Source organism: Dicentrarchus labrax, unplaced genomic scaffold (genome assembly GCF_905237075.1).
Source record: "Dicentrarchus labrax unplaced genomic scaffold, dlabrax2021, whole genome shotgun sequence".
NCBI classification, from domain to species: Eukaryota; Metazoa; Chordata; class Actinopteri; family Moronidae; genus Dicentrarchus; species Dicentrarchus labrax.
In genome coordinates this window covers 20,246,075-20,268,621 of record NW_026136722.1, presented here as the reverse complement: position 1 = coordinate 20,268,621, position 22,547 = coordinate 20,246,075, and the positions used below count along the sequence as shown (strand labels likewise).

Below are 22,547 nucleotides of genomic sequence, written 5' to 3'. Positions count from 1 at the left end.
GGTTCACAGAGGATGGTGGATTCCCCTCCACTGAGGACACAGTTGAAGTTAATATGAGACTTCCACAGTGAGATCCAGTGGGTTTCTTCTAAAGTTTAAGACTTTTAACATGAAATTGCCTCTGCACAAAAAGATTTAGATGGTATCTTTTTTTTTGTAACTCAGACTGCTGAATCATCATATTACCTTGAACTGAACTTTGGAATATATTTCTGTACAGAACGAGGACTATGGAGTTCGTCCCCCATCACTAGGATGGAATTGACATCAGGAAAATATATTTTAAAGACCAGTATGAACAGGAGGAATGATTACAGAAAGAATCATGTTTTAATGTACATATGAACATGTGAATGTTGTTTTAAGACAGACTGTTAACTGAATAACTATTTATTTTATCACTGGATCTTATTATCAGTGTCCACTTGATGGGGCTGTTGTTCAGTAAAAGCAGAAGCTGGAGTGTGTAAATCTTCAGTGAGGAGCTGTCAGGTTTTTGTACAGAGTTTTGGTGTTTCCTGTCACTGTGGGCTTCACAGCACAGTAGTACACAGCAGAGTCTGTCACTGCAGCAGAGGAGATCTCCAGATGAAACTCCTTTGAATTTTTGTCATGTGTTAAAGACAACCTTGCTATTTTCTCTGAATATTCCATGATGAGAAGCTGTGGAGGTGAACTGGACTTCTGTTGATACCAGAAAACGTTGCTGACAGAATCTGAATATTTGCAGGAGAGAGTCACAGTGTCTCCTTCCAAAGCCAGCATTACATCTTTAAATGGTTTCACTAAATCCTCAGAGGATCCTGAAAAGAACAAAGATATATTTCACTGTCACGTCTGTATTTCTCTAAAGTGAGTTTAGTTGTAGAAGAACATTCATGAATTTGCAAAGAACATGAAATGTTTTTGAATCATGTCTAACATATTTTGTTGAAGTTGATTTACCAGTATGAAAGATGAAGATCATCATCCAAACTAAAGAGAGCTGCATTATTTCCACTTGTACTGAATGAACAACAGAGAGAACACAGCAGCTCTTCACTTCCAAAATGAATTGTGTAGCTCCTCCTCTTGCTGTGGTCTGTTTGCATTCAGGCTGATGGAAGCTTTAGAAATGACAGTGATGCTGAAATCCTCATCATCCAAGAAGGTCAGACTGAAGGAGGAATCTGCAGAAAACTCAACTGAATCATCTGTAGAGAAACAACTTCCTGTAACATCCAAACTGCACACTGTACAGACATTCTAACTGTTGTGAGTGTAAAACATGTTTAAAGAAATCTTGGAACAGAAAACATGATTAAAGCTGCAACTAACAAAACTTTAATCGTTGAAAAGTCTTTTAGTCTGTAAAATGGTCTTGTGTTTGAAGCATCATCCAGTTGGTTTGTCATTGATGTGGATTTGCTGCTCATGTGAATCCTCCCACAGTGTTTCATTAGCAGCTGTAACCACAGTGACTCTGATAAAACAGGAATTAGCAGAATCCATCTGATATGAAGCTGTGGTTTGAATACCACTTCCCTCCTCTTTGAAGAGTAGTCAGATATCTGTGTTCAGGTTTTTGTACAGCCTCTTCTACACTTTGTATCACTGTGTTTCTAGAGCACAGTAGTAGAGAGCTGTGTCTGCCAGGGTTAGTTTTCTGATGGTCAGGTCAGTTGATGAACCTGTTGTTTCAGATTCATATCGTTTATCTGGAATGTATTCAGCTGAATATCCTTTTGCTCCTTTCAAGAGTATAAACTGAGGAGCCTGAAGGTCAGAATGTCTGTACCAGTAAAGCCAAATATAGCTGACAGTTGTCTGATATCGACATTTGAGTGTGACAGATTCTCCTTCTCTTCCACTGACTTTATCTCCTACAGGAGAGATTGTGTCTCCAGCTATTAGTCCTGGAAAAAGTGGAGAAAATGAAGCCATTAGACTTACATTGTTCATGAGGCTGAGAGGAGAAGACAGTGGAAAATATCAAGTGTACAGTGTCTACGGTGTCCATCAATCTTTAGAAAAGAATAAAAACATGTTGTGCTTTCTATCTTACCAAAGAAAAGAGCAGCAAGAATAATCCACAGCCAATGTTCCATCTCTACAACAAGGTTTAAATCAACAGGAGAAACTAGCTGATGTTCAACATTCAGTGTGACAATTGTTCTCTTCACAGCAGCAGTTATTATTGACAGAATGGTTGAACACAGTGCAGAAGTAGTGCACCGCCTACTTGATAATGTCGCCCTCTAGTGGAGCTAAAAAGTTGAGTCCAACAGTGTGGAAAAAAGGCTTCCAGCAGCTTGTCAGTGTGTCAGCTTGTGTTTTTGTACAGAGACTGTGGGTTTGCTGTCACTGTGGGCCTCACAGCACAGTAGTACAGAGCAGAGTCTGTCACTGCAGCAGAGGAGATCTGCAGATCCATTTGGGTTTTATCCTCACTCACTGTAACTGACAGTCTAGAGGTTGTTTCATTTTGTGTTCCCAAGTGAAAGATGAGGAACTCTGGTGGTTTTCCTGGATATTGTCGATACCAGAAGAAATAATCACTACCAGTTGCTTGTTTGTAGTATGTGTAGGACAGAGTAACAGTGCTGTCTTCTAAACTGGACTCTTGTTTCTTGACTGCAGTGAGTTCTTCACAGCTGACACCTAAAGGAAGAGATAACTCTGTAACTTTATGATCTAAAGGTTTTTATCAATGAAGCTCTTTTAATGTTAATGATCTCACCTACCTCTTATTGTGAGCAGAAACAAAGTCACAAACAGACTGAAGTTCACTGACAGCATCTTAAAGATAAAGACAATCTGTCTGTTTTTTGGATGAAACACCACTGTGAAAGTTTCTGTCTTTTCTGTACTTGAGTCTCAGTTTCGCTCCTCCCTTAATCCCTCCCTCCTTCCTCTCACAACTCTGACAAATAGTGTGTTTGTCACTGCTGTGCTGCTGTTATTCACTAAATGCCATCATTTCCATCAGGTAACAAGTAGCTGATAAGGTAACACTGATTGACACTTTACAGCACGTGAAGGTCCTGACTGAGTAACTTTATCTGTGATGTTGCATTAAAGATACAACAATAATTTGACAGAAGAGTGTTTTAGATACATTTTGTTGTTGCCAGTTGAGGATCAGTCTTGAGCATAGCAGGGTGTTTTTGTGGTCTGACATATTTCACACTGGACAAAATGAGTCACCACAAGTTTTGAAGTTTAATCTGCACAACCAGTCCACGACTACACAATGTCTGTTGTCTCATGTGTGTCAGGACTCAACAAAACCTCTTCTCACACAAACTAGACCAAATGAATTGTGTCTTCTTTAGTCTGTGTAATCAATCTTGTTCATTGACTAAGTGCACAGACAAAGTGATTAAAAAAAACTGTGTTCATGTTTCTGCGATGAAGCTGTTTCAGTGAGGGAATTGGAAAAACAGACTTTTCTTCTGCTCTGAACATGAACACTGAACTTTTTGTTGTTTCAGGAGGAAAACTGCCTCAGTTATTTTCTCATTAGTTTCACAGTTTCTCCATCAGCTTTGTATGAGACCCTGGAATGATGACAAGAAGAAAATACTTTGTTCAGGTTTGTTTATTCATGATGTAAAGCTTCAGTTTGTTCACAGATCCCATCAGTAAAGTCTGTTCATGTACAGATTCACTTCATCCACACAATCAGTTTGTTGGAGCAGAATCTCAGCTATGTACAAGGAAACAATAAATGTGTATTGATTGTGATCACGAAAATGCATAAAAAATACAGTTTTATAACACATTATAGTTCCTTGTTTGGATTTTTCAACAAAACATTTGGTCTGCCAAAGAAATAAATGTACATGTAATAATATCTCCTTTTTTTGTTGTGTTTTTGTTTACAAATCAACAAAATATCTATGATAAAGGAAGGTCTTGTGCTTTCTCTCACTCATGCAGTGGAAGAGAAACATATTATGCTCCTTTTCAGGTTCATAATTGTATTTTGTGGCTCTCCTACAATAGGTTTAGATGTTTTAATGTTCAAAAAACACATTCTTTTTCTCATACTGCCTATAGCTGAGCACCTCTTTTCAGCCTCTGTCTGAATCGATCAGTTTTAGCTCCTGTCTCTTTAAGACCCCCCTCCCGAAAAGCCCAGTCTGCTCTGATTGGTCGGCATTATGACGCGGCTCACGCAGATGACGCTCCGGCCCCTCCCCTTCGTTGCCGGCAGGTAGCTCCTCACTGTTACTGAGTTTATCTTCATTTCTACCGTCAATATTAATTCAATAACTGCTTCTAAAGCAAAAACTGCACCAGCGGACATGTTAGAGCGGGAGTCTGACCTGAAATCACAGAGAAATGAACATCAACAATCAGGATTACAGCTTTCTGTGACGTTTTCCTCAGGTAAATACTGCTATATTTATATATAATGAACCTCTATCACATAATGTTAGTGTTTATACCTTAACTATGAGAACCAACACTGTGTTTTATGTCTTTCCAGGTACAGCAGTGAGCAGTGACCTACAGTCTACACAGCCCAGTGAAGTGAAACATATTATATATTCCATAATATTAACAACATTAGTCAAGCAGTTGTTTCTAGTGAAGAAACAGCCAGTAAATGTACCAAAGTAATCAGAGTAATAGTGTAATGATTACTGTAACCTCCCATCTGTTATATTCTTTATACACATTAGTTTACTGAGACCATGGAAACAGAAACCTGGAATACTTTATCCTGTACAACATGTCAACATAACTGAAGGAATCACTCATCTAATAAAGTCAATTGTTTATGTGGTTGAAAAACTGCTCAGTAACCAACTGTTAACAGTACTGTATCCATATTTCATAGTCTGATATTTTAACTAAGTATTATTACCAAAGTTAACCTTCAGATATTTGTAAAAGCTGCAATTATGTTTGAACCCCATTAAAAATACTGTATACTGAATATTCTATCATTTATATTATATATTGTGATGTCATTTATCTTCCAACATAATAAAGTTTGAATGTGAGACAGTAATGTATTGTGTTGCTTACAGTCATTAATACAGGTTTAAATTCCACATTTTCTTATTGATAGATGACCAGATTTCCAACTCAACTTCAAAATCTTCATAAAACCTCTGTGAAATAACATGTTATTTATATAAAACCACACTTATTACTGAATTTAAAAATGACCAAAACTCTTCTTAAAAGTAAAACACTTTATTTATATTTCATTCATATTCCAGTTACACATGTTGTAAGTAACAAAGCTAGAACTTTTATGTAAACTGTGCAGATCATGTTCTCCATCAAGGTTTATGTTTTCTAGTATATTGAAGTGTGAGCTGGTAATGGAGCTCTGCAGTCAGTGTTCATCTTCATCAGTCTTCCTTTGGATACCCAGACTGTCCTGATGCTGCAGCTGTCTCTGTCCTCTGATGGGTCCAGGAACACCTGAGCTTCATCAGCTCACCTGTAAAACATGGAGGATTCAGTGTTACTTGTAAGGCAGCACATAATATACAGTATAATATAATACAGTATAATATAATATACAGTGTAATATAATACAGTACAACAGCTCATTGTGGCTCACAGTATTGTTATAATGTTATATTGTTATATGTTATAAACTAAAATAATAAGCAATGTCTCTGGTTCCTGGTTGCAGCTAACTGTAGTGATGTGTTGTTGAAACAGTCTGAGGTTACCAACACAATGTCTATCTAATGGCAGCAGATACACACACAGGACATTTACTGACTGTAACTGATGTTGGAACAAGTTCCCGGTGCAATAACAGACATTCAGCAGTGAGCCTCAGTGTTTATAATACAATAGGAGATTATATGAGTATAGGATGTTACACTGGACCTACACTTATATCCTCAGTAATAGCAGTACTTCAGTAACGCTAAATAAATGGATCAGAAAACTTTTATTCGTCGGTTTGACTCCACATAAAGCCTAGTGAGCAACCCCAGCTGCTGGGTGCTAATCAAAGTTACACAATATTACTAAACTAATGAATCCCTGCAGTTTGACTGTTTCTCTCTCACTGGAGCTCTATTGTTAACTCTGGTGCACCTTGATCAAGTTCATTTACACACTGTAACACACACACACAGACACACACACACACTGTAACACACACACACACACACACACACACATTGTAACACACACACAGACACACACACACACACACACACACACACACACACAGAGCAGCCAGCAACACTGAGATGAACAGAGGCTGCGTCATATCTGCAGTGTTGAGTAACTGTGAGCTACAGCAAGTAGAAAGAAGGCTGTGATCTCTCTGTTTAGTCTTCATCAACACTAAGTTGGTGGATTAGAAGGAGGAGCCTGATCACACTGACAGGCCTCATTCACAGCCCTGTCTTATATGATTACAAATCAACAAACAGTCCATCATTTACTGCAGTTCAATCAGATGGAAAACAAAACTGAATAAAAATGTTAAAGACCAGAAACTGTAGGTGGGTGGAAGGTGGACTTCTGCCCAGAAAAATAGATAGATAGATAGATATATAGATCTATATAGATATAGATATACTTTATTGATCCCAAGCTGGGAAATTACAGTGTAGCAGCAGCATTACACACAGTTACACACAGTAAGTAAAAAGAATAACCTAGGCATATAAAAAGAGCAATATAAAATGCAATATAAAAATGTATAAAACGTATAAATAAGCAGTATAATTATAGTGCAAAGTAAAAATATCAGATGCAGTGAACAGATAAACATATAAGGTGCTTGGAGACTGTATTGTTATGAACAGAGTTTTAGCTGGTATTATTGTACAGTGTGATGGCATGTGGCTGGAAAGATTTCCTGTATCTGTCCCTTCGACAGCGGAGCTGGAGCAGCCTGTGAGAGAAGGCGCTCCGCTGTCTGTCCACTGTGTGATGGAGAGGGTGCTGATCATTGTCTATGATGGATAACAGTTTATTAAGCATTCTCCTCTCCACCACGGACTCAGAAGACTCCAGCCTGAGACCAAGTACAGAGCCAGCCCTCTTGATGATTTTATCAAGTCTGTTGGTGTCGCTGGCTCTGATGCTGCTGCCCCAACCCACAGCAGCAAAGAAAATGGCGCTGGAAACAACAGACTGGTAGAAGGTCTCCAACATCTTGCTGCACACATTGAAGGAACTCAGCTTCCTCAGGAAGTAAAGTCTACTCATCCCCTTCTTGTACACAGCATCTGTGTTAGATTTGCAGTCCAGTCTGTGGTCGATCACCACTCCAAAGTATTTGTAATCCTCCACCTCCTCCACCACCTCCCCCCTGATCCGTAGTGGCTGTGAAGGCATCCTCTTCCTACCGAAGTCGATCACCATCTCTCTGGTCTTGTTGACATTCAGCCTCAGATGATTCTGTTCGGACCACTCCACAAAGTTGTCTACCAGTGTCCTGTACTCACCCTCATCTCCCCCCCTTATACACCTGACAACAGCTGAGTCGTCAGAAAATCTGCAGGTGACATGACTCAGAGTTGTACTGAAAGTCAGTGGTGTATAAGGTGAAGATCAGCAGAGGCTGGATGGTGTTGAAAACACTGGAGAAATCTAAGAATGTGATCCTCACAGTGCCTCCCCTATCATCCAGATGCATATGGGCTCGTTGCAGCAGGTGGATGACAGCATCATCGACTCCTAAATGGGTCTGGCAAATTGCAGAGGGTCCAGAAATGTCCTCACCTGTGGCCTCAGCTGGGCTAAGACCAGTCTCTCCAGGACCTTCATCACATGTGATGTTAGGGCGACTGGTCTGTAGTCTGCCGGGTCGGATGGCTTCGACTTCTTGGGGACTGGGACCAAGCAGGAGGTCTTCCACAGCAACGGGACTTTCCCCTGACTCAGGCTCAGGTTGTGCAGATGTCCCAGTACAGGGGACAGCTGGCTGGCACACATCTTCAGGATCCTGGGTGAGATGCCATCAGGGCCTGCAGCCTTTTGCTGATGCAGTCTTTCCAGCTGCCTCTTTACCTGGCCTGTAGTCACCGTTGGACGGGGGTTGGTGCAGATGTCATCAGTGGAGGGGGGGCAGATGGAGAGGTGTTGTACAGGAGAATGCTGGGGGGACGGTTGAGCCATTTGGGACAGTGTGAAGCGCCCAGTATACTCGACGCACTCGAGCTGTCGCGCAACAACGTGACGTCAAAATGACGTAGATCTCGCTGGCGCGCCAGGATTTTGGCCCGGTCGCGCCGTGTCGCGCACCACTTTTTTTTTTTTCAGCTGTGCGCAACAAACCGGAAACAGGAAGATGGACGATCTGTACGATCCTTCAATAAAGGAGCACAGAGACGCCGGAATTCATGGCGAGAAATCGCCAGGAATGTTGGAATAGAGGAGGACATATGCTGGAATATTTGGAAGAACCTCGGCAACCGATTTGGAAAGAAAAAAACAAAACAAAAACTTTTTCTTCTTCTAGTGCGTAGAAATAGCAACGTCGGTCGCCTTTCCTCACTAGCGACACCTCTGTTCAGGAGAAGACTGCAACTAGTGCCGCGACCACCACGCGCAAGTATAGATAGTCACAGTGCTCCCGTGACGTCACGTTGTCGCGCTACAGTTGGTCTGCGTCGAGTATACCGGACGCTTGAGTTTGTGGGGGGCTGGGAGTGTCAAAGGGGTAGCAGGAGGTGAGCTAAACCTGTTGAAAAACTGGTTATACTGGTTACGTCTATCCAGGCTCCCAGATGTCTGCCTGTCTTTCCCCTTCATCCCTGTGATGTGCTTCATGCCCGCCCACACATCGCTCACACTGTTCTGTTGGAGTTTGGCCTCCAGCTTTCTCCTGTAGTTGTCCTTGCACGTCCTCAGCATCTCTCGGAGTTCGTGCTGCACTCTCCTCAGCTCCTCTCTGTCTCCCGACCTGAAAGCCTTCTTCTTCTTGTTCAGGAGTGCCTTCAGGTCACTGGTAATCCAGGGCTTGTTGTTGGAGAAGCAGTGAACGGTCCGGGCTGGCATGGTGGTGTCCTTAAAGTGGTGGAAGTTATTAAAAGTATTGTTCAGTGAGGCATGATTGAAATCACCTGTAATGACCATAAACGCATCCGGGTGGTAAGTCTGCAGTTAAGCGGTGGCGGGCTGATGACTTCACAGGCCACCGCTGCATCAGCTGACGGGGGGATGTAGACAGCGATAGCAATAGTGGATGTGAACTCCCTCTGCAAATAATATGGGCGCATTCCCACAGCCAGCAGTTAAGTGTCCGGGGTAGAGAGACATTCCTTCACACTGACATGTCCAGGATTGCACCACCTCTCACTCACATACAGTGCAAGCCCGCCACCCTACTTCTTCCGACTTTTGGAACAGTCTCTGTCTCCACGTACCAAACTGTAACCGGGAACCTCAACGCTGCTGTCCGGGATGTGCGAGTGCAGCCAAGTTTCACTGAAGCAAAATAAACTACACTCGTGGTATTCCCTCTGGGTCTTCACTAGCGCTGAAAGTTCGTCCATCTTATTTCCCAAAGACCTCACGTTTCCCATTATAATCGCTGGGACCACTGACTTGTGTCTCCTTCTTTTCTCCCTCCGTTTGGTTCCAGCCCTGCAACCCCGGTGTCTCCTCCGTAACTCCTGGGGGGCCGCAGGTCTGTCTCCGGGCAGCAGCACAGGCTTATACATTACCGTCCACAGCCGCGAGAAGGCGCTCTAGGCTTGTGACAACTAGAGCCGTAGCCTCCCAAGTATTTGCTCTGCTGCCGGCATTTGCCTAGAGATCGCCCAAAATGCTTGATTGCATTGCATCCTCCACATTTTTAGCAACATTTTCATGTACCACATCATAATTTTTGTTCAGTGAATCTTTTGTAAATTGACGGCCTTCATATCGCCCAGCTCACCTCATTTCACTCCTTCGTCTTCATTAACATTCCCGGTAGAATTCTCAATCTTTTTGGCCTCTATGTGTCCAGTTACATAGTCTCTGTCTGTTCTTGGTCATGGATTTTGTGAAATACATTTCTAAATAAATGCAGCTTATAGTCCGGTGCGACTTATGTATGTTTTTTTCCTCTTCATGAGGCGTTTTTTGACTGATGCGACTGATATACTCCGGAGCGACTTATAGTCCGGAAAATAGGGTAACTGTATTGAAAAACTGAATCTGAATAGATAATTCAGTTATCTAAATTAAAATTCAGTTCTCTCAATTCAAATTCAATTCTCTAAATTCAAATTCAGTTCTCTCAATTCAATTTGAATTCTCTAAATTCAAATTCAGTTCTCTCAATTCAAATTCAGTTCTCTCATTTCAATTTCAGTTCTCTCATTTCAATTTCAGTTCGCTCAATTCAGTTTCAGTTCGCTCAGTTAAAATTCTGTTCTTTCAATTCACAAGATTACACTTTTAGGGTCACAGACAGGTCACGGTGTTCAGTAAGACCAATTGAGTGCAGATGCACAGATCTCCTTTTTGGCTAAGCAGCACGTTTGTTGTAAATTAACTTGATCAACGTGCACCAGAGTTAACAATAGAGCTACAGCGAGAAAGATATAGTCAAACTGCAGGGATTCATTATTTTAGTATTATTGTGTAAATTTGATTAGCACCGACCAGCTGGGGTTGCTCCTTGGAATTTTTGTGGAATCAAACCGCGCAAAAGAACCAAGACGGCGGAGGTTAAAATAGGTAGAAGAAAGAGCGAAAGAACCGTGGATACAGCAACGGTGCTAAAGCGAATGGAGGAGTTTCAATACAACAAAAGAAAGTCCGAAGGAACCGTGGATGCAGCAACGCCTACGGAGGGCTTGAAAGAGAGGAAAAGAAAGACTGTTGAGGTGTGGCGTGAATCTGACCAAGAAGCCGACAACGAAGACGGCAAGGAATAAACGTGCGTGTCTGTGTGTGTTACCGTTGCGATGGTGTGAAGGTAAAAATATGGGAAATTATTTTCAAAGATTGTACGCCTGTGCCTCTGGCCTACATGCAAGGAGTTAGACCGGGAGAATGGATCAAGTTTGACACCAGGATGGCTCCCTAGCCTGTGGATATAAATGCGGGCCTCTACCACCTCTACTGTTACAGTGACGTGGTGGCTCATCAGATGGTGGGCGACGCTTACGCTCCTCTCCTGAGAATCGTGGAGGTACAAGGCACGTTTGGAGAGGTAATCACCAAGTACTTTAATCCCGCCCACTATCTGCCCGTGTCCAAAAACCACATTGAAAACATTCGTGTAGAGATTAAAACGGATCAGAACGCGCCCTTTTACTTTCGACAAGACGGTGTTGAAATTACACTTTAGACCCACTCCGTCTCGGGAATAAAACCAAGATAAAAAAATAAATAAATAAAAAATTATGCATCAGAGGCTCGACCCCAACCGTTTTGTGGGTTACTATGAAAACCAAGTGGGAGGCGCCCTCCTCGGTTTTTACGGGGCCCCTGTCATGTACGGCCGAGGCATAGGGTCTATATTTTCCAGGTTGTTTCATTTTGTGGCCCCGTTGGTTAAAAAGGGTTTTACCATAGCTAAACCCCATCTAGCCACCGCGGCCAAAAACATTGCCTCCCAGGCCGTCTCCCAAATCATGACTAAAATAAACAAAAGCGGCCAGCAAGACCCTCAGCAGGATGGATCCGGAGGTATTATGGTACTGGCCAGGAGACCCCGAAAGCGGCCCCCGGGGAGCTGCGTGGGATCGTCTAGAAAGTCGAGGAGCGAGAACAAAAAGAAATCACTCGGCAGAGACCACGCCAAGGGCAGGAAGTCTGCCGCGAAGCACAGGAATAACCGCAATATATTTCTATAAACAGCAACTACAACAATAATAATAAGGGCCTTATTACACCACAAATCGTCAGAATGTAGTATGGCGGAGCTGGACTTGTTTTCAGCTCCCATGACGCAGATGAAAAGCTCTATACAGAAGTCCAGCCTTTGCCATCACAGACACGGGCCCTATAGAGTTTTTCATACCTGGAGATGGTGAAAAATATCTGGACCTCAACGACACTTTGCTCAATCTCAGGGTCTAAATCACCAACGCCGACGACTCGGACCTGGCTGTGGACGCGCCCGTAGGATTGATCAACTACCCTCTGAATACCATCTTCAGCCAATGCAACGTGGTGCTGGGGGACAGGTTGATATCACAATCTAGCGCCACTCACCCTTACAGGGCCATGATCGAAACTCTGCTCAACTTTTCACGTGCCAGCTTGGAAGCTCAGTTCACCACGGGGCTATTTTACAAAGACACGGGCGGTGCCATATACTCTGTGGTGATTAACAGCGGTCCCAACGCAGGCCTGAATAAGAGAGGAGCGTTCACCGCTGAGTCCAGAGAGGTCCACCTGCTGGGCTCTCTCCACGCCGACATCCTATCCAGCGAGAGGCTTCTGTGGATGTGAGAATCAAACTGACCAGGGCGTCGGACGCCTTCTGTCTCATGGGCGCAGCCAACAGCGACTTTAAACTCAAAGTAAAGTAAAATCTCTGTTTGTGAAAAAGGTCAGCGTGTCGCCGGCCGTGCGATTGGGTCAAGCCGTGGCTCTGATGAGGGGCAACGCTCTCTACCTGCTGTCACGTGTAAACGTGAAAACCTACTCCATACCGGTCAACTCAAGGGTGTGCACCCAGGACAATCTCTTTCTGGGCAACACCCACCCCGCGCATGAGCCGGGGGAGCACTGGCTGGCCCTGACGCTGGAAGAAAACGGTACCGGGACTTTTTTTGATTCCTTCGGATTCCCTCCTGATTTTTTTCACTATCCTAAACACATTGTAAAGTTTCTAAAAAAAGCGCTGCGGCACCATTTTATATCACAACAAACAGCTGCAGCATACGCTGTCTGCCGCCTTCGGTCAACATTGTGTTTACTATTTATGTCATCCCGTCCGACAGGATGCGGGGATTTCTCCAGTAAGCCAGATCGGGGCCCACGGAGGGAGGAACGGAGATCATTCTTCTCCGGTGACGCACGGGGTCGATGTGTAAACGAATAAACCATCTCTGTAAACGCCTCATGTGGAGGAGACCCAGAGGAACGACCACGTGAGCCGCTGACATCATCCCCAGCAGCCGCATGAGAGATAGCGCTGTCACCACCCGGAGAGGCGCGACACGCTGCAACAGGGCTGTCAGAGCAGCCACTCGCTGCTGTGATAACCGTGCTGTCATGCTGGCAGAGTTCAAGTCCACACCCAGGTACGTGATGGACTGGGAGGGGAAGAGAGAGCTTTTCTTCCAGTTTATGGTGAAGCCCAGGTTTGACAGATGTGACAGCAGTTCTGTCGTTTGCACCAGAGCTTCTTCCTCGGAGCGAGCTAACAGCAGTAGATCGTCCAAATAAAACAGCACTCTCATCCCTCCTTTGTGTAACGGCTGCAGAGCTGTTTCCACACATTTCGAGAAAGTGCGAGGGGCCAGGGAGTAACCGAACGGCAGGCGGTTGTACTGGTATTGAACCCCCTGGAATGAAAAACGCAGGAACTGCCTGTGTTTTGGAATGATGGGAACGTGAAAATATGCGTCTTTCAGATCCACTGACACACAGTAATCTCCGAGACGCACACATTCCAGCACTCTCTTGATCGTCAGCATGTGGAAAGGTCTGACCATTATTGATTTGTTGAACAGGGACAGATCTAGGATGGGTCTCATCCCCCCTGTTTCCTACGGAACCAGAAAATAGCGGGAGTAAAACCCGATTTTCCTCCCCGCGAGGAACTCTGGAGATTGCATTTTTTGCCAGAAGTTCCTGGAACTCCGACTGGAGACGCTGGTCCTGAGACGACAGGACCGTCTCCACAATCCCGTTGAAGCGGGGAGGTGGAGAGGCGAATTGCAGGGTGTAAGCTTTGCTTATCAGCCTGCTCATCCAGCTGTCCATCACACAAACGCGCTGCCACACCGAGGAGCGCTCGGAGAGCGGGCGTACATTTTCCTGCTTTGCTGTCGTTGCCATGGAAACGAGCTGCGACAGAGCCCTCGCTGCCATGCACCAACACCGCACATCTCATCTGACGGGGCGGTTTCCTGTGCAGGCGGGACCGGCAAGCCCCGGCGAGCTGCTGCATCTTTTATGATGTCTGGTAGCTCCTTCACCAGTCCGCCGATCGAAGGCAGGACGGTGGCCAGAGCAGGAGGGATCCCGGACTCCCCCGGGATGACACATCCACCCTCAGCGTGCTCCAGCTCTCCCGCCTGGGAGAGGGGAGGGGCAGGGAACCCAGGATGGGAGAACTCAGACTCGTCCGAGTCCGAGACGTCAGGCGGGACCAGGATCTCCAGCGCCTCGTCCACAGAGTAGGTCTCTCGCAGAGGCCAGACGTCATTCCCTTCCGCAGAGAAGAGGTCAACCCGCTGCTGCTTTTCATCGAGAGGAAGGAGCACGCAGTAATGGCAGGAGGATCTTGAGATCAGGGCCAAGCCGGCGTGCTGAGCTCCCAGGCAGATCTCGCAGCGAGTGTGGAGGTCGGATCTGGAGACGCGGCCGTCCGGGCGGGAGGGACACGGCCTGTCGCCCGCCGAGGAGGTTGCCATCTCCGCCGACATGGTGGTAGTTTTCTTAAGGTTTCGAATCTCAATACTTGCAGCTTGGTGGCTGAAAGAAATGGGGAGCTGATTGTATGTTAACACGGATATTTATACACCGTGTAGGTGGGGCCACCCCGTGGGTGGGCGTGGACTATTTTTTCTCAGTACTGCGCAGGTGAGCGAGGGATAAACCCAATAGCGATTTGTAGCAAGCCGTGCTACAGACGGGGTTCCCCAGCACACAAAACTCCCGGACCAGACTGTCGGTTCACGCAACTCTTTATTTGAGGCACAAAATGCAGCTGTACCGCTGCGGCAGCTTCCGCCCAGAGGCCTGTCTTTCGGCGTGTGTCTCCCCCGGATCCAGCACACTACTGCCAAGATAAAAGGTAGAGTCATCAGACAATCATTGGCAGGTGAGGTAATCAACTCACCTGGTGCCACTCTCCCAGGCCTTCCCCACACCTCTCCCTCCTGCAGCTGAGCGCAAACCACGCCCACCTCCACATACCCCCCACCGCCCGATTTAGGCCGGGCGTCATCCGGCCTAACCTACTCCCCCCCCCCCATAGGAGCGGGAGAAAGTCGGCCACGGCCATCTGCGCCCCGGTCTATGGACCACCCTGAATTTAAATGGCTGTAGGGCCAGATACCACCGAGTGATCCGGGCGTTGGCATCTTTCATGCGGTGGAGCCACTGGAGGGGGCATGGTCCGAACAGAGGGTGAACGAGCGCCCCAGCAGGTAATAACGCAGAGCCTCGACCGCCCACCGGATCGCCAAGCACTCCTTCTCGATCGTGCTATACCGAGACTCCCTCTCCGACAGCTTCCGGCTGATGTATAACACCCGGGCGGTCGACACCCTGCACCTGCTGGGACAGAACGGCCCCCAGCCCTCTGTTCGAAGCGTCAGTCTGCAGGATAAAGGGGAGAGAGAAGTTAGGTGTGTGAAGAAGAGGCTTCCCACAGAGGGTTTGTTTTACCTTCTCAAACGCCAGCTGACACTGCTCCGTCCACTGGACCGGATCTGAGGCACCCTTTCGAGTGAGGTCGGTCAGGGGGCTGGTCAAGTCTGCAAAGTGCGGAATGAACCGCCGGTAATAACCTGCCAGCCCCAGGAACCGCCTCACCTCCTTTTTGGTCTTGGGCCGTGGGCTGGCTGCAATTGCTGCTGTCTTGTCTACCTGAGGACGCACCTGCCCACTGCCCAAGTGGTACCCCAAATACCGTACCTCCCTCCGTCCAACTGCACACTTCTTCGGGTTGGCAGTGAGCCCCGCCTGCCTCAGTGACTCGAGCACCGCCGCCACACTCTGCACATGCTCCCGCCAGCTGTTACTATGGATGATAACGTCATCCAAGTAGGCGGCCGCATACGCAGAGTGCGGACGCAGGACCCGGTCCATGAGACGCTGGAAAGTGGCTGGGGCCCCAAACAACCCGAAAGGAAGTGTGACAAATTGGTACAATCCATACGGAGTGGAGAAGGCCGTTTTTTCCTTAGACTCTGGAGACAAGGGAATCTGCCAATAGCCCTTGGTTAAATCCAGTGTCGTGAAAAAGCGAGCAGTGCCTAACCGATCCAGGAGCTCGTCGACCCGAGGCATCGGATAAGCATCAAACCGTGACACATCATTCACCTTGCGATAGTCCACACAGAACCGAATAGACCCATCCTTCTTAAGTACCAGAACAATGGGGCTACACCAGGCACTGTTGGACTCTTCTATTACCCCCATCTCCAGCATGGCCTTCAATTCCTTCTGAACCACCTTTCTTTTGTGTTCAGGTAACCGATAGGGCCGTGAACGCACTGTCACGCCCGGGTGAGTCTCAACATGATGCTGTATGAGATTTGTGCGTCCTGGCAGGGGGAGAAGATGTCAGCAAAACGCTGTTGCAACGCGGCAACGTCTGCTCTCTGGGACGGTGTGAGATGGTCACCACAATGGAGTGAGGCAGGATTGGTGGAATTTGGGACCTCAGGCCCCAACTCATCTCTCTCTTTCACCGTGGTCACCAGAGAAACAGGCTCCGCCTCTCTCCACGCTTTAAGGAGATTGAGATGGTAAATCTGTGCTGCACCTCCCCTGTCAGAACGCCCAACCTCATAATCGACATCACCCACTCGCCGTGTGACCACAAAGGGCCCTTGCCACTTGGCGAGTAATTTGGAGCTGGAAGAAGGGAGTAATACAAGTACTTTGTCTCCCGGTGCAAATTGTCTGAGTCTAGTTCCTCTGTTGTACAGGCGCTGTTGACGCTCCTGGGCCCTGAGCAAATTCTCCCGTGACAACCGGCCCAATGTGTGGAGTTTTGCTCTCAGGTCCAGGACGTACTGAACCTCATTTTTACTTGGGCTCGGACCTTCCTCCCAGCTTTCTTTAACAAGGTCCAGAACCCCCCGTGGTGTCCTGCCAAACAGCAGTTCAAAGGGAGAAAATCCCGTTGAGGCCTGGGGCACCTCGCGCACTGCAAACAACAGAGGATCTAGCCACCTATCCCAATTACGGCCGTCATCGTGCACAAACTTACGGATCATGGACTTCAGGGTTTTGTTCAGACGCTCGACAAGGCCGTCGGTCTGAGGGTGGTACACACTAGTCCGAATTGACCTGATGCCCAATAACCCATAAAGTTCCCGGAGTGTACGTGACATAAACGAGGCACCCTGGTCCGTTAGGATTTCTTTTGGGATCCCAACTCGGGAGATGACCTGGAACAGTGCCTGTGCCACACTCTTTGCAGAGATTGTGCGCAGAGGCACTGCTTCCGGATATCGAGTTGCATAATCCACTAGGACTAATACAAAGCGATATCCTCGTGCGCTCCGGTGAAATGGCCCGATGAGGTCCATGCCAATACGCTCAAATGGAACCTCCATGAGTGGTAATGGGCGCAAAGGCGCTCTCGGGATGGCCGGTTGGTTAACCAACTGACATTCCGGGCAAGATGCACACCAGCGGCGTACATCTGCCCTAATGCCAGGCCAATAGAATCGGGCCATTATCCGGTTAAGTGTCTTCTCATACCCCATATGCCCCGCCATTGGGTTATAATGAGCCGCCTGGAAAACTGTTTCCCGGCGGCTTTCCGGCACCAACAACTGGGTGATTTCCTCTGCTGACTGAGTGTCACGACTCACTCTGTATAACCTGTCCCTAACCAATGCAAAATGCGGATATGTCTGCGCTGCGTCAGGGTGCACCAACTGACCATCAATTTTTATCACTTGGTCAAAGGCAAAGCGTAGAGTATTGTCGCGAGACTGCTCGAGTGGAAAATCTTCCGTGGAGCGCAACATGGGGACCTGTGGAGCCTCTGGCGGAGGCACCACAGATCCCCCTCCCCCTCTGCAGCGTCGGACAACCTCGCGTCACCACTGAGCACAGCGCACATATCCCATGTCCCTACCGGCCGTGAACGCACCCCCCGCACACTGCCCCACTAATCGATTAAACCCAGGCCAATCCGTGCCCAAAATCAGGGGGTGCGTCAGGCGGGAACTAACCGCAGCCTTAACAATATGCTTTTTACCCATATATCTAATTTCCACGGGTACAACCGGGTATCTGTGAATATCCCCATGTACACATCTAATGTCCACCCACGATGCCTCTACCAAAGCCCCGGGTCGAACCAGGTGCTGATGAATTATAGACTGCGTGCAGCCCGAATCCACCATTGCCTGATGTATACCCCCTTGGATCCTTACCGGGACGCTGTATGTCCCTCCTGGACCGGGGGAGGGTGTTGGTGGGCCAGCAACCCGGACCACCTGTCCGACCTCCATGAGAGGGCACTCCCTGCGGAAATGCCCGGGCTGCCCGCACCGCCAACACTCCTGCCCTGACGCCTGAGGAACCCTCTGTGGGCCGAGAGCGGCACCCGTTGCGGCTGGACCCTGGGAAGGAGAGAGAGAAGAGGTTTGGTTACTGAGTGGCAGAGGCAGAGGCCGGGCAACAGTTTCCAGTCGGGGGGTAAGCGGAGGTGGAGGTCTCCTGCGGGGCGCCGGCACGGGTCGGGCGGGTGCAGAGGGCCGCCTCTCCGGAGCTCGGTCCCCACCGTGGACAGCCAGATGATCCTCGGCGAGGGTGATGGCGGCCTCCAAATCCGCCGGTCGGTGGCACCGCACCCACTCCGCGGTCCCGGTCGGGAGCCCCTCCACAAACTGCTCCAGCACCACCAGCTCCAGCATCAGCCTCTCACCGCTGGATCCCCCCGGCTGCAGCCACCTGGTGGCAGCGTCCTTCAGCTGCTGCGCAAAGACGAATGGACGGTCAGAGGATCCCAGTGTGGCGGACCGGAACCGGCGGCGGTGATCCTCGGGGGAAAAACCCATCCTGTCTAGGATGGCTCTTTTGACGTTCCGGAACTCCCCCCGAGCAGAAGCTGGCAGGCCGAGCGCCGCAGTCTGGGACTCTCCTGACAGCAGGGGAAGCAGGCGCACGGCCCACTCCGCCGCCGGCCAGCCACAGGCCTCCGCCGTCGCCTCAAACATTTCGAGGAAGGTTTGGGGGTCATCCGCCGCTGTCATCCGGTGCATGGTGATGCCGGAAAAGGAGGAGCATGGAGGGGATGGAGACTGTGCCCCCGACCGGGCCAGCAGTCCCTCCAGCAGCTGGTTCTGCTTCCCCGCCTGGTTCTGGAGTGCCTCCAAATGCCGTCTATTTGTTGCCGTCTGCTGGCTGTGTATTGCCGTGATCTGCCCCAGCATCTCTCCCAGCAGTGTGATCAGCTGTGATGGCTGCTCCGTAGGCGGCTGCGGGACCGGCTGCGGAGGCGGCTGCTGTGGAGGCTGCTGCATGGGCGGTTGTGGATCGGACATTTCCGTGTGCTGCCCCACGTTGGGCGCCAGTGTAGCAAGCCGTGCTACAGACGGGGTTCCCCAGCACACAAAACTCCCGGACCAGACTGTCGGTTCACGCAACTCTTTATTTGAGGCACAAAATGCAGCTGTACCGCTGCGGCAGCTTCCGCCCAGAGGCCTGTCTTTCGGCGTGTGTCTCCCCCGGATCCAGCACACTACTGCCAAGATAAAAGGTAGAGTCATCAGACAATCATTGGCAGGTGAGGTAATCAACTCACCTGGTGCCACTCTCCCAGGCCTTCCCCACACCTCTCCCTCCTGCAGCTGAGCGCAAACCACGCCCACCTCCACACGATTGCTCTTAGAGGGCGTAGCCTATACGAAATAGAACAACACTTAATACACACTGAATGGCAGTTAGCGGCGGCCATAACAATCCTGACCTGCAAGGAGTCCATTTGACTGTACCCTTGTCTGTCTTAGTTTTTACTCTGGATCTGTCTCTTGGTCCCCTGATTATGCATGATTTTGTCTCTGACCACAAATGTATTACGTTTGATACTCATTTTATAACTGCTTCACCATCCCAGAAAACGTATAATCCATTCTCCTCCTTACTTCTCCAATCAAATCAATTTAGCTGGTTTAATAATTTGTGTACATCAGCCCTTGATTTTTCTGCTCCACATACATCCAGGGCTGTCCCAGTTATTAATAAAACTCCCTGGATCAACAACAATATTAGTCAACAAAAAAGGGAATATTGGAAGGCCGAGCTAAATTGGAAAAACTTGAAAAACTTGAAGTCCACTGCCTCTACATGAGGGAACTACTGTTTAACTTGAACCAACTATCAAAGATGTGCAAGCTGCCTACTTTTCTGACCTGATTGTTAGCAATAAACATAACCCAAGGTTTTTGTTTACTACTATCAACCAGCTTGTAACTCCATCTCCTCCTGCTATTCATGCCTCCTCTGACTGAAACATTCCTGTCTTTTTTCATTGGCATGATCAATGGTATAAGGCAGTGGCTTTCAAAGTGTGAGGCGCGCCTCCCTCGGCGGGCGCGAGAGGACTTCAAGGGGGCGTAGCGTGAGAAAAAATACACCGGGGAGAAAAAAAAGAAGGAAGTGTTGCCAACTTGGTGACCTTCTCGCTAAATCTGGTGACTTTCCAAATCCTCCTGCCGACTTTTTCTGGTGTTATTGGAGCCTTTTGTGGTGTTTGGAGACTCTGACGTGAAAGCACGTATCACTCTGCAGTTACTGTGCTCAACGAGCAGCAGGTGCTGCTGTGAGCTCTTCCCCCATCCAAAAGCACTCGCGGTCGGTCAGTCTCACAGTAGCCTGTCCCTCCTTGAGTCCCTGTGACACAGTTCCTACAACATTTAAGTCCATCCTCCCTGTCCTAGGTCCTAGCCTGCTTTCTATCATCAATTCCTCTCTCACACCAGGGTCCGTACCTGACCTCTTTAAATTGCCAGTGTTCAGCCACTTCTTAAAAAACCCTCTCTCAATCCAGACCAGTTTGAAAACTAGAGACCTATCTCCATACTTCCCTTTCTATCTAAAATCCTTGAAAAGATTGTTGCCAACCAGCTCCTAAAGCTGGTAGAGGGTCATAAAATCTTTGACAAAATACAAAAACATAGCACTAAGAGTGTTTATGCATGATGACAAAGATGAAAGCTCCATCTTTATTCTTCTTGATCTGACTGCAGCATTTGATCCATCAATCAGCCATTTTACTGGATAGATTACAGAACTGGGTTGGCATTTCTGGTACAGCCTTAAAATGGTTTCATTCCTGATTGACTAATAGAGTATTAAGGGCTCTATCTTGCACTCAGCGCAATTGACTTCGTACACTGGCGCTTGTATAATTCTATTTTGCATTCAACGCACATTGGAATTTTCCCTCCACCGACGCACGTCCTGAAATTAGGGAATGAACTTGCGCTCCGGGGGGCGGTTCAGCGAAAATAGGAGGCGTGTTCCGGCGCAAACATTCCCTGGTGCTATCTGTGTTTCAGAAAACAATTCCACCACAGACCAGGAAAAACCTAGTCTAAAGTCAGTGGCACTTATTCAGATGCTATTTCAAGGACGCAGACTTGAGGAGATGCGCCTGAGAGGCCGCAGCAACATCGCCACCCGGTCAGGACAGGCATTAATACTTTGCCGCATCCCGGACAGCTCCCGCTCCAGCATGTCAAACCCGGTTTGCTGCAGGATGGGTGGTCCTCCGTCGTGTAGTGGGTCTGGATCCTCTGCACCTTGGTGTTTGCGCTGCTCCCGAGGCCAGGGTCTTCTTCCCACGAAGCTGTGTTACATTGTTTTGATTTATTGTATGGCTGTGTTACATTTATTTCATGTCAATAATGTCACTTCTCGGTATTCTACGGCCCTGGCGAGAACGTCGGTCTCCTCGGCTGTGAACCGCTCCGCCGTTATAATAGCAATCCGCCATGGAACAAGCGCGCCTACTTTTAAAGGGAATGTGAGATGACACTCTGATTGGTTTATTGCACTTTACTCCCAAACCACACCTATGAGTAATGTAACTACTTCAGACCAACCCATTTTAGATTTGCGCCGGGCGCAAGAGTCATTTATCCAGCCAGCATAATAGCAACAGCGCCCGAGATCCGCCCACAAAGCTACTTGCGTTTTGCGCTTGATACTTGCGTTTCAGATCGGCAAGATAGGGCCCATAATGTCTAATATGCATTTGTGGAAACACTGGTTTTAAATGTACATCCAAGTGTAACTGTCTCTCCTTCAGTAGCAATGACATCTCCTGGTGGCTGGATCACTCTGTCTTCTCCTTTACACTCTGGGGAAGAAGAGAACATGCAGAGGAAGAGATGAATCAATAAAGATGATTGATTAAAGGAGAACAATCAGTAGGTTTAAAGAGTTACCTAGCCAGAGAGTCAGAATCAGGATGTTTCTCAGCCAGTGTTTCATGTCTGCAGTGAGAGGGGAGGAGAGAGAGGAAGAACATTGATACTCTGATGGATCTGGGCCTTCACATCATTGGTCCTTCCTCTTTATCATCTGTTGAGGAACTCTCAACATTTACATCTCATTTATATTCAGCAGTGAAACATCTCAGAAATTACTGATTGGATTGTCATGAACTTTTGTCATGAAGATATGAGAAGAAATAATCAGTTGAACACTAAAATATTGGAATTATTCAGTGAATCATGCTGTCATGTGATGGA

The 22,547-nt window shown here is 47.6% G+C and overlaps 2 long non-coding RNA genes across 2 annotated transcripts; one reads left to right on the top strand and one right to left on the bottom strand.

Moving 5' to 3' along the window:
* Positions 1-316: 316 nt before the first annotated feature.
* Positions 317-2,296, bottom strand: LOC127356493 (uncharacterized). The gene is made up of 3 exons (XR_007881996.1): positions 2,045-2,296; positions 946-1,895; positions 317-803 (listed from the first exon to the last, which is right to left on the bottom strand). It is a non-coding gene; the product is annotated as an uncharacterized LOC127356493 (long non-coding RNA).
* A 1,674-nt stretch (positions 2,297-3,970) lies between these two features.
* LOC127356495 (uncharacterized) lies at positions 3,971-5,002 on the top strand. The gene is made up of 2 exons (XR_007881998.1): positions 3,971-4,374; positions 4,475-5,002. It is a non-coding gene; the product is annotated as an uncharacterized LOC127356495 (long non-coding RNA).
* Positions 5,003-22,547: the final 17,545 nt, after the last annotated feature.